Here is a 15,700-nt window from a genome sequence, read left to right on the forward strand (position 1 = left end):
TTTATTCAGTCTGTGTGTGTTGACCCGCTACCCTGTACACCCTGGGAGGACAGGGATGGGAGCCACCCCATCCACGGCTCAGGAATGCCCAGCCTGCTTCCTGCTCACCGTGGCTGCTCACTGAGCACGGTTTAGAGGATCCAAAGGCTGAGTGAACTCTGGAAGCCAGGGAAAGCCTGGGTGTGGGGAGGGTGGAGGAGCTGGGGCATCCTGCAGGGGTGAGAGGACTGGGCATCTCTCTGCTGTGACAGCCTTTACCTAAGGACAAGATTTACCCCTAACAGCTTCACTTTTACTGCTTTCCAGGACATAACTATGCATGAAATTCTCTAAGGAACTTGTACCTTGTAACAATCACAGCCATCGTTTATTGAGCATTTATTTTTACCATGCTGAGGGCTTTCCACCCATTAATCATAACAGCTCATGTTTCCTGAGCACTCACTGTTGTGATAGGTGCTGTTCTAAGCACTTTCCAAGCTTTAACCCCCTCATTCACCACCTAGCTCCCCGGTAGAGATGGATACTGTCATTGAAATCATTTTACAGCTGAAGATGCTGCAGCCCAGAAAGGTTAAGTGACAAGTCTAGAGATACACAGCTGGTGACGGAGTCAGGATCCAAACCCCCACAGTCTGGCTCCAGAGCCTGTGCTCTTAACCCCTACCCCCACACTGCCTTTTATTTCATTTAATCCTCACCAAAAAAAACCCACAAAAAACCCTATAATGTGTCATTAACTCCTTGGACTGATGAGGAAACAGCTTCAGAAGGGTAACTATGCAGTGGAGGAGTTGGGATTGGAACCCAGGTGTCTACGATTCCCATCTGCGTTCCTACCCAGGAAGCTGGATTCTGTTCCCTTCTGTTTGCCTATGCATGGACAGATGGACAGGATTTGAGAATGGGATTTAAAGCCCCCTGCAGAGATACAGGGACTGTCCCCTGACCTTGCCATAGCAAAGCCAACCAGAAGGTTTGCTGTAAGTCAGAGGGATCTGCCCAAGTGCCACACCATCCTGGTGGACCAAAGTCTTTGGAGGGAAAATGAGTGATTAAATGGCCTCTTGGAATTTGGGTTTCTCTGACAGAGGAGTCATAGCATGGACCCGGCCGTAGGTAGAATGAGGCCTGGTCAATGAGACAGTGTATGCGAAGCTCGGTCCATGTGGCCGTCAGCATCATCTTGTCCTTCCTGACGTTACTGTCCGGCAGCCAGGTCTCCCCGTGGCGAGTGCCAGTGAGTGTGTGGGTGTGTTTCTGGGGAGAGGGGCCCACAGCTCTCCACAAGCTTCACAGGCTCCGGAAGCCGGACTGTGGATGACCCCCACCCAGACCAGGCAGAGCCCCTCTTGAGACAGGAAATTAGTGAGTGCTGGGACCAGGGCCACCTGCCTCGCCAGCCCGCAAAGCAGGCTGCCCTCGAGAACTTTCCACATGACTCTCTCGGGAGACGAGCTTGTTGGTGCCGGGCTGCCCAGTCCCTCTGCACAGCAGTCCCGGCAACCCTACTGCACAACTGAGTTCTGTGGTTCAGCAGCTTTGCATAGGAATTTTAGGTCTGGAAGAATACAGATGCCACCCGCTCATTCCCTGACTAGCTCTGCCCTGTGTCCTCCTGGACACAGAGCTCATTACTTGTCCCATAGCCAAATGGTTGTTCTAAAAATTAATAGTAGCGAATAGTACCATGGAAAATGTACTGTTGCCATGCATGGCGTTGGCATGGGCCTTTGATCCTCAGAATGACTGTGATCCCCATTTTGCAGAGTGAGCAAGCGACAGGTTTGGGAGAGTGTCACGTGCCTAAAACCCTCCATCGCATGCCCTTCACCCTCGCACGGCAGAACCTAGACCTCTGTGTGTCCACTTTTGTGGGTTTTGGACCTAGTTGTCCCTCACCTTCTCCTGCTCCGCTCCTGTTCATTAGTGTTTTATTGGGAATGTCCACTCGCACAAGCTACCATGGTCCGAAGCTGGTTGTCACAGCGTCTGGTGAACATTGAGGACGTGCCAGGCATCGTGAGAGGTACTTTTCCATTTCCTCTCCTCCCTGGTCTTTGTGACACTCTTAGAGGCAGGTACTCTCAGGCCCCCATTTGACAAACAAGGAAACTGAGGTTAGAAGGTAAGCAATTTGTCCCAAGTTGCTCAGTTGGCAAATGACAGAGCTGACATTTGAACCCCAGGACCGACTCCTGGGCCTTCCTGCCTTCTCCAGACCTGGAAGGGCTCATCATTTTGTGCAAGGCCAGCAGCAGAATCAGCCTGCTCCACAGTCCTCTTTTGGAAGCCATCCCTAATTGTGTTTCAGCAAATTGGTGTCGCCTTTAGAAGTTTTCCTTTGATCTTTAAGAACAGTCAGCTTTCTGTTTATAGATGCTATATGGTCATTGTAAAATTCAAACAATATAGATAAACAAAAGAAAGAAAAAAGAAGGAAAAATCATCTGGAACCTCATCACCAAGAAAGAGCCACCCGGCACCAACAATGTGGTACAGCTCGTTCTTGGCCTCCCCCTGCTCAGATCGCACATGGGCATGATGTGCATGGCTAGCCCTGTGGACAGAAAGCCCCATCTCCATGGAACAAACCTGAGGAAGTCCACGGGGTGGCCCACAGATTCCTTCCTTCCTTTCAAAGGACTCTGCTGCCTACCATGGTCTATATAAATAATGTCCTGTGGATATTAGGTTGTTATCAATATTTGGCATTACCAATGATGCTGTAAATAACATGCATTGTCCAGGAAACTTGGAGAAATTATCTAATAATCTCTTTGGAATAAATTCTTGGAAAAGAATTAGTGAGTCAGAGTGGCCATACATTTTATTGATATCACCACTTTACCACTGTTATCCCAGACTAAGGAAGGCCTTCCACCGGTGTCTGTCACTGTGTTTGGTTAGTTTAAGATGATTTTTTCATCATAGACCATAAAGTGGAAGTGATATTGTATGTCATTATTTTCATTATGAAATTTATTTAAGATTGGGGTTTTTTGTCACATTTCTTGGTTATTTGTTGGTTTCACACCACATTTGGTGTAGATACCGAGTAAAAAACTGAAAATGAAAATCTGAATAACCACACTAACGTGGAAGCTCTTGTCTCCTGGACAGGGCCTGGAACTAGGAAACACATAATTTTCACTTTAAATCAATCCTATATTCACGTTCCAACTCTTCCTCCCACAAGGCCCACCATGACCTTTGCATAGACGTGTCCTGAGGAGTGGATCTGGCCGAAAGGAGTAACCCCGTGGAGACCCTGGGTCTCCTGTGCTCGCAGTTGTCAACTAATTGATAGGAGCTCCCTGGGCCTTGGCAGCGAGGGCTCAGTTGGTATCCTGGCCAGAGTCCAGCATGGCTCCCCAGAGCAGTCATGGCAGACGGCGGCACCTCGTGGCTCAGGGGGTGCTCCTCTTCGCAACGCCCAGGTCTGTCCTCCCTCCCTTACTGACTTACGGAGCACAAACCAAGTGTTATGCTCCCCCTGTGCCCTTCACCCACGTCAGGGGGTCCTGGTGCAATCAGGGTCCATGTGGCAGGTACAGAAACACAGAACGCTCTCCGAGGGTGGAACGCCAGGCCTCTCCAGAGGGCGCACCCTCTTCTCTCCTCAGTATTTAGGCTCAGCAGGGCGGGGTTCAGGGCGTAGGCTGAGCTGATGGACCCACACTGGCCTTTCCCACTTTCGACTGTTGGACAAGTGACGTGGCCTCTGTAAACCACGCGAAGCTGCTCTGAGGATTGCATGAGTCCCGCTGTCATGCTCAGCGCGGCCCAGTTGGCCCGCCAGACGGGATCTACCTGGTGGCCATGCGGCGCTTCCACCTGAGTCTCCTTGGTCCTCGCGCGTTCCCTTGGAGAGGGAACTGCAGGTCCGTTTGTGGCAGAGGATGTACTAGGAGGGTGTGCACAGGAATCCTGCCCATCTCCCTGCCACCTCCACATTGCCCTTGTCTCCCTATACTGTGATCATCTGCCAACTCCCCACCTCTTCCACTGTCACCCCCAAAACAGGACATGGTGACAGTTGGCTCTGAACCCCCAGTCTTTGCTCCCAGCATGGCAGAGCAAATTGTGAGTGAATTCTTGGAGAATAAATGAATACAATCCCTTTATCTAATCTGTCTTAACTTTTCTGGCTGAAGTAGCTTTATTTATTTATTTATTTAAGTTGATTTATCTTAAGAGGCAGGGTTTCTCTATGCTGCCAGGTTGACCTTGAACTCCTGAGGTGTCCTCCTGCCTCAGCCTCCCAAAAGCTGGGATTACAGGTATGCAGCATTGCACTCGACTGCAGAAAGTATTTTTATAGGTGGCATGGAATAAATATTTGCATAACAGATTAATTAAGAGTGAATTAATTCACTTCCAACTTTCTTTCCCTTTCCATGATATATTGCCAGTGGGTCTGGGACAAATGAACTCTGTCTATCCTTTGGTGTGCTATGCTTCCTCGATTTATGGCTCAGATTTAATTTGGTTAAACTTAATCGAGAGACTGTTATGATGCAGGCACTGCAATAAACATTCAGAAGAGAAATAAAACTGGATCTGTATTGGAGCATTAAGAAAGGGCCTCGTAATGCCGCCCTCCTGTGCAGTGGACGCCTGGGAAGTGTTGGAAATTGTGGCACAGGGTTGGGGACTACAGGGTGATTTCTTTCTTCTTCTTCTTGTTTTGTTTTGTTTGTTTTGTTTTCAGGGTTGAGGATTGAACCCAGGGGTGCTCTACCACTGAGCTGCATCCTCAGCCCTTATTATCTTTCATTTTGAGACAGGTTCTCACTAATTTGCTGAGGCTGGTCTTCAACTTACGATCCTCCTGCCTCAGCCTCCCAAGTCACTGGGATTACAGCACTGGATGGAGGAAACTTTCTGATTCAGTTCATGTACCAAATCTTGCCTTAAATATCAGGGTGCTTTTCATGTCAACAGCGGTTTATATTCTGTTCTCTAAGCCAAGAGCCAGTAAATGCCAGTACCTTTTTCTGTAAAGGACCGGTAGTATTTTCAACTTTGCTAGCCACACATTCTCAGTTGCAGCCATTCATTTCTGCCATTGTGGCAAGAAAGAAGTCATAGCCATCAAATAAACAAGTGGTTGTGGTTGTGTCTGATACAAATGGACTTACAGAACAGGCAGCTGAGTGGAGCTGGAGCCCCTGCATCAACCCTGCCTGAGCATCGGCAGGTCCCGGGTGGTGTTGGCACTAAGGCTCCTCATTAGGGACTCGCTGTCCAGAGGTGGCTCTCTAATCTGACACGTTGCCACCCCTCCTCCTTCTGACTTGGAGTCAGAAACAATAGCCCTTCCTATTTCTACCACCCTGCACAACTTACTAGGTGTATTCAAATCCTGTGTAACTCACATGAGGAAGGTTGGAAAGCATCGTCCATGTTTTACAGAAAAGAAATCAGACCCTGAAGGGCTAGAAGAGGTGTCCTAACTCCCGGGGTAGATCCCGAACCCAGCACCCCTGCCACCAGCCTCGGGCTCTGATGGTCACGTGTCTCCTACAGGAGGGTGCATCCTTAGAGGAGAGAGACGTGACTGTGGCTCCTTTTCATCCTTTAAAGTGCTGTGTGTGTGCTGAAGATGTGGACGCACTTCAGAATAACTACCGCTCACTGGCCCTGGGTCTTGCAATTAAAAGTTTCCATTCCCTTCCGATTGTGCTCAGTTAATTGCTCGGTCGAATCTGTTGGCAAGCATCACTGCATACCCACCTAAAATCAAAGAGTTAATGCTGTGGTCCAAGTTTTCATTTGTCTTTCCCATTCAAAAATTGTTCCAGCAGCTTTTGCAATAAGGAAAAGGGGGCTGGTATAGATAAGGGGTGTATCAGAATCCACATTTTCCTTTAAATGGTCGAGAAGACAGAGGGAATTGGCTTTCTGGGATCACTAAGCATGGGTGAACGCTAGGGCAGAATTAGGCACTAAAAGCCAAGTTAAGATCCGTATCTGTCGGTCAGGAGTCTGGGAATATGTTGGATATAAGCTGATCCTGAAACCTTTTTCTCATTTTTCTATGTGCACGTTTGACCTTTCCAGACAATTTCTGTTTCTGTCTCCATCATCTCGTTCCTGCCCCTGTGAGAGCGCTTGCTATTCTTGCTCCTTTACTGTCCCCCTCCACACAGCAGCCAGAGTAGCCCTTGTAAAGTGTCATCAGATCACATCGGGCCCCTCTTTGCAAGCTGCAGAGGTGTCCGGCTACATTAAATCCACATCCAAACTCCCTGCGTGGGCTTGGAGTCCTCCTGTCCTCTGGCGCCTGCCACCCTCCTGATGCTGCTCCTCCTGTCCCTTGTGATCTCTGACCTGACTCCTCTGGCCCAGGTCGCCCAGGTTCACCTGCACCATCTGACCTTCGAGTTTTGTTCCTCTTGCCCTGACCACTCCTCCCGACACCCTTCCCAGGCTGGCTCTGTCACTGTGAAGCCTCAGCTCCAGGAAGCCCTGTGCGGCCCTCTCCACCTTCCGTGTCCGTCTGTGCAGGAGCACTGTGTCTGATGGGCTTGTTTATCTACTTGTCATCTGTCTTTGCCTCGTTCAGTCACTGAGGAGCCTCTTTAAGTATTTGTTGAATGAATGAGTGAATGGATTCTTAGTTAGAGGCTTCGAGGACTCACCGAACCTTAGAAATACGCCCGAGAACTTTAAAAACTTTAGGCCTTGGGGAGCATCTCATTGAGTAATTTTCGAATTTCCTTTTGAAATTGGAATCATCTTTCCAAATCCAAGTGTAAGCAGAATTCCAATCCTTGCAATGGAATCAAGAGGAGCTAGCGGTTCTCGCCAAGGGGGGAAGGTTAGCGCCCCAGTCATGAGCCTGCAGTCTGCATTACACTCAGCCAAAGCTCACCAGACACCCCTTCATTTTACAGAGGGGGCAACGCAGGCTCTGAGTGACCCACCCCAACCTTTAAATGCCTCAGGAGGATCAGGGTTTCGGGCCCGGGGTAGTCCTGGCTCAGAGCAGGTGCTTCCGGAGCGTTGTGGGGCCATCTGGATGGCATGCCGAACAGCAGAAGTGCAGCCTGACGCCAGGTCTGGGGCCTTGGGTCCCCCGCGCAGCAGGGAGGACAGGGGAGGAGCTACGGTCTCCACCTGGCCCAGGTGCAAGGGACTCGCGGAACCAGACCTGGGGGAGGACACAGACTCCCGGCTCCTGGGGGCCTCCCGTGGCCGGCAGGTCGGGTCTGCAGGGCTGTCTCTCCTGCCCCTGGCCTGCTGATTACCTTCGTCAGGGAACCCAGGAAGGATAGGGTTCCCTTCTCCCTCTTCCTCCTCTTCCTTTCCCTTTCCTTTTTTCTCCTTCCTCTTCCATTTTAAACATAAATAAATAAATGCTCCAGGCACACAGAGCAGCAGAGGACACTCCAGCCAATGCAAGGAGCAGGGCGAAGCCACAGCTCGGCTCAAGACCTTGAATGCTACAAATCCCGTCCCCATCCTGTCTCCTCTGTTTCCTCTGCTGCCTTCCCTCCTGCTCCTCCTCCCCTTCCTTCTCTCTCCCATTTCCTTCTCCATCGTCCCCTCCGCTGCTCTCTGCCCCTCTACTGCCTCCACGTTTTGTTCCCCTGCCTCCTTCTCCTCTTCCACTCTTCCTTCTCCCTCCCTAGCCCCTCCTGCGCCTTCTCCTTTTCTTCTTTAGTGTTTTTGCACCAGTGATTCAACCCTCTGACTGTTCCTTGTCAAGGCTGGAGTCTCAGCATCTCTTCAAATTTCCCACCCTGCACACCTGCCCCCCGGGACCATGCCCAGGTGCACATACGTCCCTGTGGGAGGCCCTGCTGCTCATGCTGGACTTGCAGAGGTCACCTTCAGCTTGCTTTCTCCAGGGGAGAAAAGCCTGGCTTCCACTGGACGCACCTGCCAGTCACTAGGTCCGGCTTCTTCTGTAGATGCAACGAACACTGGTTTAATGTTATCTTGAGAGTTCTCAGCATTTTTAATTCTTCTCTGAGACTTCCCTGATATTGCTGAATGCATTTCTATTTCACTGTATCACTGGGAACATTTTCTTACCATTTTTTTTTTAGGTTGTACTACTATGACTTTAAAACATTTGATAGATGCTTTCTGGGACCACACACTGGGGGAGATTCTTGCTCAGACAGATAGAAGAATCTGGAGCCACTTGGACTTATTACTGGAGGAATAATAATGTCAGGCGAGAAGGGGAGGGCTGAGCTAAGCAACTGTGCCTCCCCCTTCTTCATAAAGCTCAAGCCCGGGCATGACAAGAAGCTGGACAGCCAGGGACTGAAATTGCTGTGAACAGATTCATCCAGGGGGTCTGCCATCACCCCAGGCCACTCCTGCCTTGAGGTGTGAACGCTTCCTGTTTCCAGTCGGGGAGGGATCCTGTTATAGTGGAAGAAGGCAGGAAGCTCTTTCTTCATCTCATGCCACCCCACTGGGTGTTGCAGCCCCTGGGAGCTTTTTCCTTGTTAGTAGCCAAGTTTGTGCTTGGTAATCGCATCCTAATGCAGGTTGTCTAAAGCTGTTTCGAAGAGGGTTGGAAAGGTCTTCCCGTTCTGAAGGGTCCTAGGCTCCTACCCTTGGAGGTGGCCAGATTTGGCTGGAGAATATTAGTACTTATACTAGCACAGAGAGTGACTCTGGGGACCCCTTGCTTTTCCACATTTGCTACTCCTTCCTGTATCCCACCATGTTGCAGGTGAGGAAACTGAGGAAGAGGGGAAAGACTGGGCTCAGATGAGTGTGGTCTGGCAGGACCGAAAGATCGGCAAACTTTACAAGGTCAAGGACCTTCCCTGGAGGCTGGAGGAAGCCAAGGACCCATCCTGCGTTACGGGCCAGCAGAACCAGCCCCCCGCCTGGGCTTGGCAGACCCCCAGCCCTGACAGAGCCACAGTGCACACCCGGCAGGGACAGTGTCAGGCCCTGAACTCCGCAGCGTGCCACCCGCCCCGGTGCTGCAAAGCCTTGGCGAGCGGCCACAGTGAAGGTTTCCCGCGCCTGGATCCCTGCCTGCACTGCAGAGCTGCCACAGGGGAAGGAAGGGGGAGTTTATGGCCTGATCTAATCGCAGATGAAGGAGAACTCTGGCAGCCAGCAGTGTGCAGGCTGTTAAAGAGCCCACCCTTCACGCCAAGGCACCGAGGGCCGTGCCCAGGATGTTTGCGTGTGGGCCGGGCACTCAGGGAACAGTGGCCACTCTCTTCAGGACTATAAGTACATATTTGGTGTCGGGTCACAGAGATAGGACAAACCCTAGGTGTGAGAGTCCTTGTTGGGAACCATGGCACATCTCCACAGGAAGAATGAGAGTTTAAACAGGAAGCTTCAGGAGAGAGTGCTGCGAGGGTGTCCCCGGTCTCAGTGCTGTGGCGCTCCCGCAGGCCTGGTGTTTCCCAAGGGACCATGGGCATCTCCTGGCCTTTGCTGACTCTTTCCTCCTTTCTGGTCTCTAGCTGGAATCTCAGACCACTGCTGGATTCCATGTGCCATTCTGGGACATGCTGGTTGAGAAGCCCCATCTGCCTCCCGTGCACATCACAGGGTGACGAGGACACTTCTAATGGCCTCTCACCAGATGGGCCCATGGTGTTTACCTAATAATGAGGATGTCCCGTGTGGGTCAGGTCACACACATGTAGGCGCTCAGGGGTAAAGGTCCTCCTTCCACCCTCCTCCTCCTCCTTCCCTTCCCTTCTTTTTTTACAAAGAGAAGGAAAGTGAATCCAGAGAGCCAGGTGTGGATTTGGGGCAGGAGCCCATGCTGCACTCAGCCCCTCTCCTCACCCTCCAGGACAGGAGATGGAGTAAAGCCCTGAGCTGGGACACCTCGCTGGGGCCCAGGGTGTCCTCACTCCTGGCCACTGCACTCACTGGGTCTTGCCCTCTGCCCCGGCACCCATTTGTCCTCTCTTCTGGGAGTGGGATCGCACTCCCTGAGGGTACCCAGGGCCCCGTCATGCCCACCCTCCAGCCGTGGGGTCTGCCCTCCCTCCATGTCCCAGTTGTGACCACAATTCCCACGAGCAGAGGTGACATTTCATCTCCTGAAGTGAACTACTCATACCTACTTGGCCAAGGCTCTTTCTTACAAAGAGTTATTCATGTGTTTACCCTGAAACTTGCTGGATGACTTCAGATAAGTCACCTCGTATCTGAGCCATTTCCGCATTTGAAAATGAAAATAATATTTGGCTTATATAACGCAGTGTCTGGCACATAACAGGTATACTGAGGTCTCCCGGCAGGTCTGCTGGCTCCCTCCCCTCCTTCCTTCTTTCCTATTTTCTTGCTTAGAGGTTGTCCCCTGATTCCCCTGCCCTTGTCCTGCCTGAACAAGGACCTTTGTATGAATGGCACCCTCTCAAGCCAGGATTTGCCTGCTTTCCATGATCCTTACTGGGCCGATGGCTGGGATGGCCTCTCTGATTGCAGAGGGTCCGTGTCAGTTAGCTTTTTATTGCGGTGACAAAAGACCTGATATAGATAGGCAAAAAGGAGGAAAGGCTTGTTTGGGCTCATGGTTTCAGAGGCTTTGGTCCATGGTCAGCTGGCGCCATTGCTCGGGCGTGGGGTGAGGGAGAATATCATGGTGGAAGGCACGGCAGAAGGGTTCTGTTCAACTCCCGGCAGCTGAGAAGCAGGAGAGAAAAAGGAATCAGGGACAAGTTGTAGTCCCAAAGAACCCACTCCTTCCAAACGGGTTCACTGCCTACCGTTTCCATTACCTCTCAATGGTCCATTCAGCTATGAATCTCTCAGTGGATTCACCCGTTGACAAGGTCAGAACCCTCATGATCCCGTCACTGCCCCAAAGTTGCCCTCTGCACAGTGCTGCATGGAGGATTAAGTCGTCAACACATGAGCATTTAGGGGACAATCCAGATCCAAACCATACCAGGTCCTCAGGGATTAAGACGCCAGAGCTCCTGGACAGATCTCAAGGAAGTCAGAAGCCATTGCTGCTGGGTGCTCAGTGGAGAGCAACACCGAAGCTCATATTGATATTCCTGAGAGTGAGGGCCAGGGTGGCTGTGGATGCCTCACATCTGAAATAGCAAGACCCCTCAAGAGTTAATAAATGGGACAGCATCAAATTAAAAAGCTTCTGCACAGCAAAGGAAACAGTTAGGAAGCTGAAAAGAGAACTCACAGAATGGGAGAAAATCTGCCAGCTACACTTCTGACAGAGGATTAATATCTAGAATATTTAAAGAGCTCAAAACACTTTATACCAAAAAAATCAAATAACCCAATTAATAAATGGATAGATGAATTAAACAGACATTTCTCAAAAGAAGAAATACAATGGCTAACAAATAGATGGAAGAATCTTCAACATCATTAGCACCTGAGGAAATGCAAATCAACCACACTGAGAGTTCATCTCACACCAGTCAGAATGGCAGCCACCAAGAACACAAATAATAACAAATGCTGGAGAGGATGTGGGGAAAAGGGACACCTCACACTGTGGGTGGATTAGCACAACCACCTTGGAAATCAGCCTGGAGGGTCCTCAAAAGGTGGGAATGGAACCCCCATGGGACCAGTTCTCCCACTCCTTGGTATTTATCCTGCAGAATCAAAGTCGGCGTACTACAGGGACACATGCGTACCCATGACTGTAGCAGCACAATTCACGGTAGCCAAACTGTGGAACCAGCCAGGTGTCCGTCAACAGAGGAATGCATAGAGAAAATGCAGTACATATACACAAGGGAGAGTTATTCAGTGGTAAAGAAAAAGGAAATTATGGCATTTGCAGGAAAATGGATGGAACTAGAGACCATCTTGTTAAGTGAAGTAACTCAGACTCAGAAGGTGAAGGATCCTGCTTCCTCTCATATGCAAAAGCTAGAGAGGGAAAAAGAAAACAAAGGAGGGGATGGTCTCCTAAAAATCAAAGGGAGAGGAGTAAAGGAAAGGACCCAATCGGTGGGAGGTGGGAGGTGGGAGGGAGAGGGACACTGGGGAGGGCACTGGCCATACATCGTCCTATTGTGTGCATGTGTGAATGTGTAGCAACACATCCCATCAATAGGTACGACTTTAATGCACCAATAGAATGGGGAGAAAGACCCCCTGAGCCCTTGCAGAGTGGTTGGAGAGCTCTGGTAGTTGAGGTGGCATAGCACAGTGACAGGAAGCACACCTTCTGAGAGCAGGAGCTGGTTTTAGTGCTGGCTCTGCCCTTTCCTGCATCTTTGACGGAGGTAAAATTACTCACGTCCCTGTGCTTTGGTTTCTCATCCTAATATGTAGCTAATAACATTACTTTAGAAACTGGCTGTAAGGTTGAAATGAGGTGACATCCTTGTAAAGCATTCAGAAAAGGACCTGTCAGGCAGGAATCACTTAATAAACGTTGGCTCCTGTTCTCATTACTATTGGCAGCACCATCATTCTTAGGATTAAAGCATCAGAACCACCAGAGGTGCCTGCTCCTCACTAGTCCCCACCCAAACACTCATCTGTGAAGGTACCTCTCTTGCCTTCCACACACAGTGGGCATGGGGATTCTCTGATCGCATGTAAGCAGGTATGTAAGATAGTTCACCAGAAAACACAGGATCTATAAAATCAAAAGTAATTAGTATATGATTGAAGATAGGAGGCAAAAAATGAAGTTAGAAGAGTGGAGAAAAACTGAACATAAGCTTTGGTATGAGCTTCCTAGTAAACCAAGGTGAAAAGGGAAACTTAATAGAACATATCCTTATCAGTACTTAGTTCTGGGATTTGTATTATTTCATCATGAGTCACAAGGTATTTCATAGCTCTAAGAGACATTTTATCAAAAGAGTGTTCACAATGAAATTTTTGACAGATCTGAAATTTTAGGCCTCAACTTTGAGGATTCTGAAGAGATTTAGAAGGAATCACAATAAAAGTCGTTGATGGAATATTAGTTTTTTAACCTAGAGAAGAGCGATGCGGGGAAGACCTGGGGTTCACCCAGGACTTCACTATAATATCAAGTGGGAAGTCAGGTTGTCCTGCGGCATTTCCAAAGAGAGAACCATACCCCCAAGGCCAAGTGCCTCAAAGATGCAAATGGAATTCCAGCAAAAGGTGAAACTGCCCCATGGTAGGGAGCTCACTGTCTATGTGAGCACGTGTCTGTCTAGAAGGCCAAGCTCAGGCCGTGCAGGAAGCTCACTGCATGTCAGGGAGCAGAGATGGCTCCTTTCCCAAGGCCATGCTCACACTTCCCTCCCCCAGTGGGTAATAGAGGAGAGGACCCTCGTGGGAAGAGATGCACCATCCTCGCTCGGATGTGGATGAACAACTAACAGCAGACACGTACTACGGAGTCAAGGAGCAGGCTGCCTAGAGCAACCAAACCACTTTTTAAAATGATGATTTATGATGAGAAACACTGAGGAATAATATGACTGAGCAATCTTGAATAGGCTTCAAAACAGCTGTGGACAACCTGTAAATGAACGAGCCTGGTGATGTTCCAATAAAACTTTATTTACCCAAACAGACAGCAGGCAAGGTTCAGCCTATGGGCTGTAGTGTGCTGACCCTTACATGAAACAGGAGGTCAGAAAGCCAGATAGAAACTTAAGCAGCCAGAGGAATGAAAGGGAAGGAGCCAAAGGTGGCAGAGTGATGGTTTCAATGGGAGCAGCCAGAGGTTACGAGCTCAGATCGTGGAGTGGAACGGGTCTGGGTTCAAATCTGGTCTGGGTGAATGTTGCAAACTCTCTGAGCCTTAGTTTCCTACTGTGTAAGGAGCAAGACGGTAAGTAAAAGAAACCTGTCACAAATGGCTGATGTGTGATTAAAAGATGTGAGACATGGTTCTAGGCTTTTAGTAAGAGCTAAAATAAAAAGTTAGTAGTGAGGAGGACTGTTGACCTCAAGTAAGCTAGACCAAAGCGCAGCTTCCCCGACCTTGAGCACACCCACACAGCATGACTCATTAGGCTCAGCAAGGGTCTTAGATCCTGTGATGCCTGCCATCCTGCCTGAATCTTCTAGTTCACTCTGTGAAATGGGCCAGCTTCCCAGCTGTCCTTGCAGAGTTAGCTACCTATGATGAGACTGCGGTGAGAGCCAGTCCACCACCAACAACTCAGAACTCAGACACCAAGTCAGCACCAAATTGACATTGCAGGTCAGAAATGAGCCTTGGCATTTCAGTCTTGCCTTCCCCAGGTGGATCTGAGCACAGCAAGGCCGAAAGATCAATCTTGGAGAATACGAATTTTTCTTGTGAGCTGTGCAGAGCTGCCTGGAGACTTGGGTTTGCAGAAGCTCTAGGAAGCTCCTTGGCATTGGATTGCTTTAGTTTGGCATTAGCATCCTGGAGACGAACCTCTTCACATACCACATTTTGTTGGAGGAAGATATTGCTGTCAAAGGTGAGGTACGCAGTGTTCCTTTCTGCTCCTTGTTGATGCACAAAGACTGCCTAACAAATGGCTTTTCCCGGTGCTCAGGTCCTGGGTTTTTTACTCCAAAAGTTTTTATTTTACTTTCTTTGTGGATTCTTACAGGCCTATTTAATGCTTTCAGGATCTGCCCTGATCATATACTAATTGCTATTGATTTTCACTTGTGTCACCTCTTTCCACTATTTTGAGATTCTCACAAAATTTCCTATTTCTCTTCCTAATGCTAAAAACGCAAACTGTCTTTTCCCTCCTTCCCGGCTTCCTTCTTTCCATTCTTGCAATCCTCCTTTATTTTCTTTCCTTCTCATGTACTTCTGTTAGGCACCCACTATGTGTCAAGTCCAAACTCACAGATCTCAGGAATGAGGGAATGAGGTGGGCCAATAAGGGACAGTTCAGAACTGACCCACTCTTAGCAAGGTCAGGGTCCTGCGTAAACCCTCCCCTGGGGCCCTGGCCCGTTGTAAAGTCAGGAAGTGCTTCCTGCTGCAGGGGATGTCTGAGCCTGGTTTCTAGGATGAGTAGGAATTCAAGTTGCTCAATAACAGGGGAGGTTATGTCTTTATTCTAGACAGAGAAATGAAAGTTCTTCCTTCCAAACAAACTTGGGTATTGTGGTGGATTCAGGGGAAGTGGCAAAGGCCAGGAAAAGACTGACTGGCAGGAGGCAGGGAGGAAGGACTCTGCAGGCTGAACAGATCCCCTGGAGTTACTTTGAACATCTTAAAGCTTAGGTAAGCAGTACATTTGTGAAGCAAACTTAAATATCACGTCTCTTAGCATTTGACTGTAATTATGTTAAGAGTATTGTCTCCTTGGTCTGCTGCTGCTAAATGGAAACTTTGATTAGCAGTACCGCAAGCCTTTGATGAGTGGGGTGATGGAGTAAGCTCATTATGGCTTCATATGTAGAATTTGATCCTCCTCTCTTTTGGTATACAAAGTCGTCAGGGAGAAGAGAATCACCAGAGATTATTAGTGGTGAAAGAAAGAAAACATTTCCTCTTATCATCAAGATTCAGATAAAACTTGATCTGGAATTGAATTTAAGCAAAGTGGCAAACAAAATCAAGGCAATATTGATTAGGAGTTCATCATGTCTAGCACTGTGGTTCACCTTGGGTACAACTAGTATACCAACCTGCCATGGTGCTACCCATTTGAACTTAGTTCCTGGTAGAAGTCAATAGTGAGCAAATAAACACACAAACACGTAATTATACAATGTGCTAAGTATCGTGACTAAAGAAATGGAATACTATGAGAAAATGATGGGGAGAACTAATTTA

General features: G+C 49.0%; 1 protein-coding gene across 1 annotated transcript in view; it reads left to right on the forward strand.

Moving 5' to 3' along the window:
• Positions 1-15,700, forward strand: part of Dock2 (dedicator of cytokinesis 2) — a 407,762-nt gene that overhangs the window by 216,229 nt on the left and 175,833 nt on the right. The gene's annotated exons all lie outside the window — the stretch shown is intronic.

Source organism: Sciurus carolinensis, chromosome 6 (genome assembly GCF_902686445.1).
Source record: "Sciurus carolinensis chromosome 6, mSciCar1.2, whole genome shotgun sequence".
NCBI classification, from domain to species: domain Eukaryota; kingdom Metazoa; phylum Chordata; class Mammalia; order Rodentia; family Sciuridae; genus Sciurus; species Sciurus carolinensis.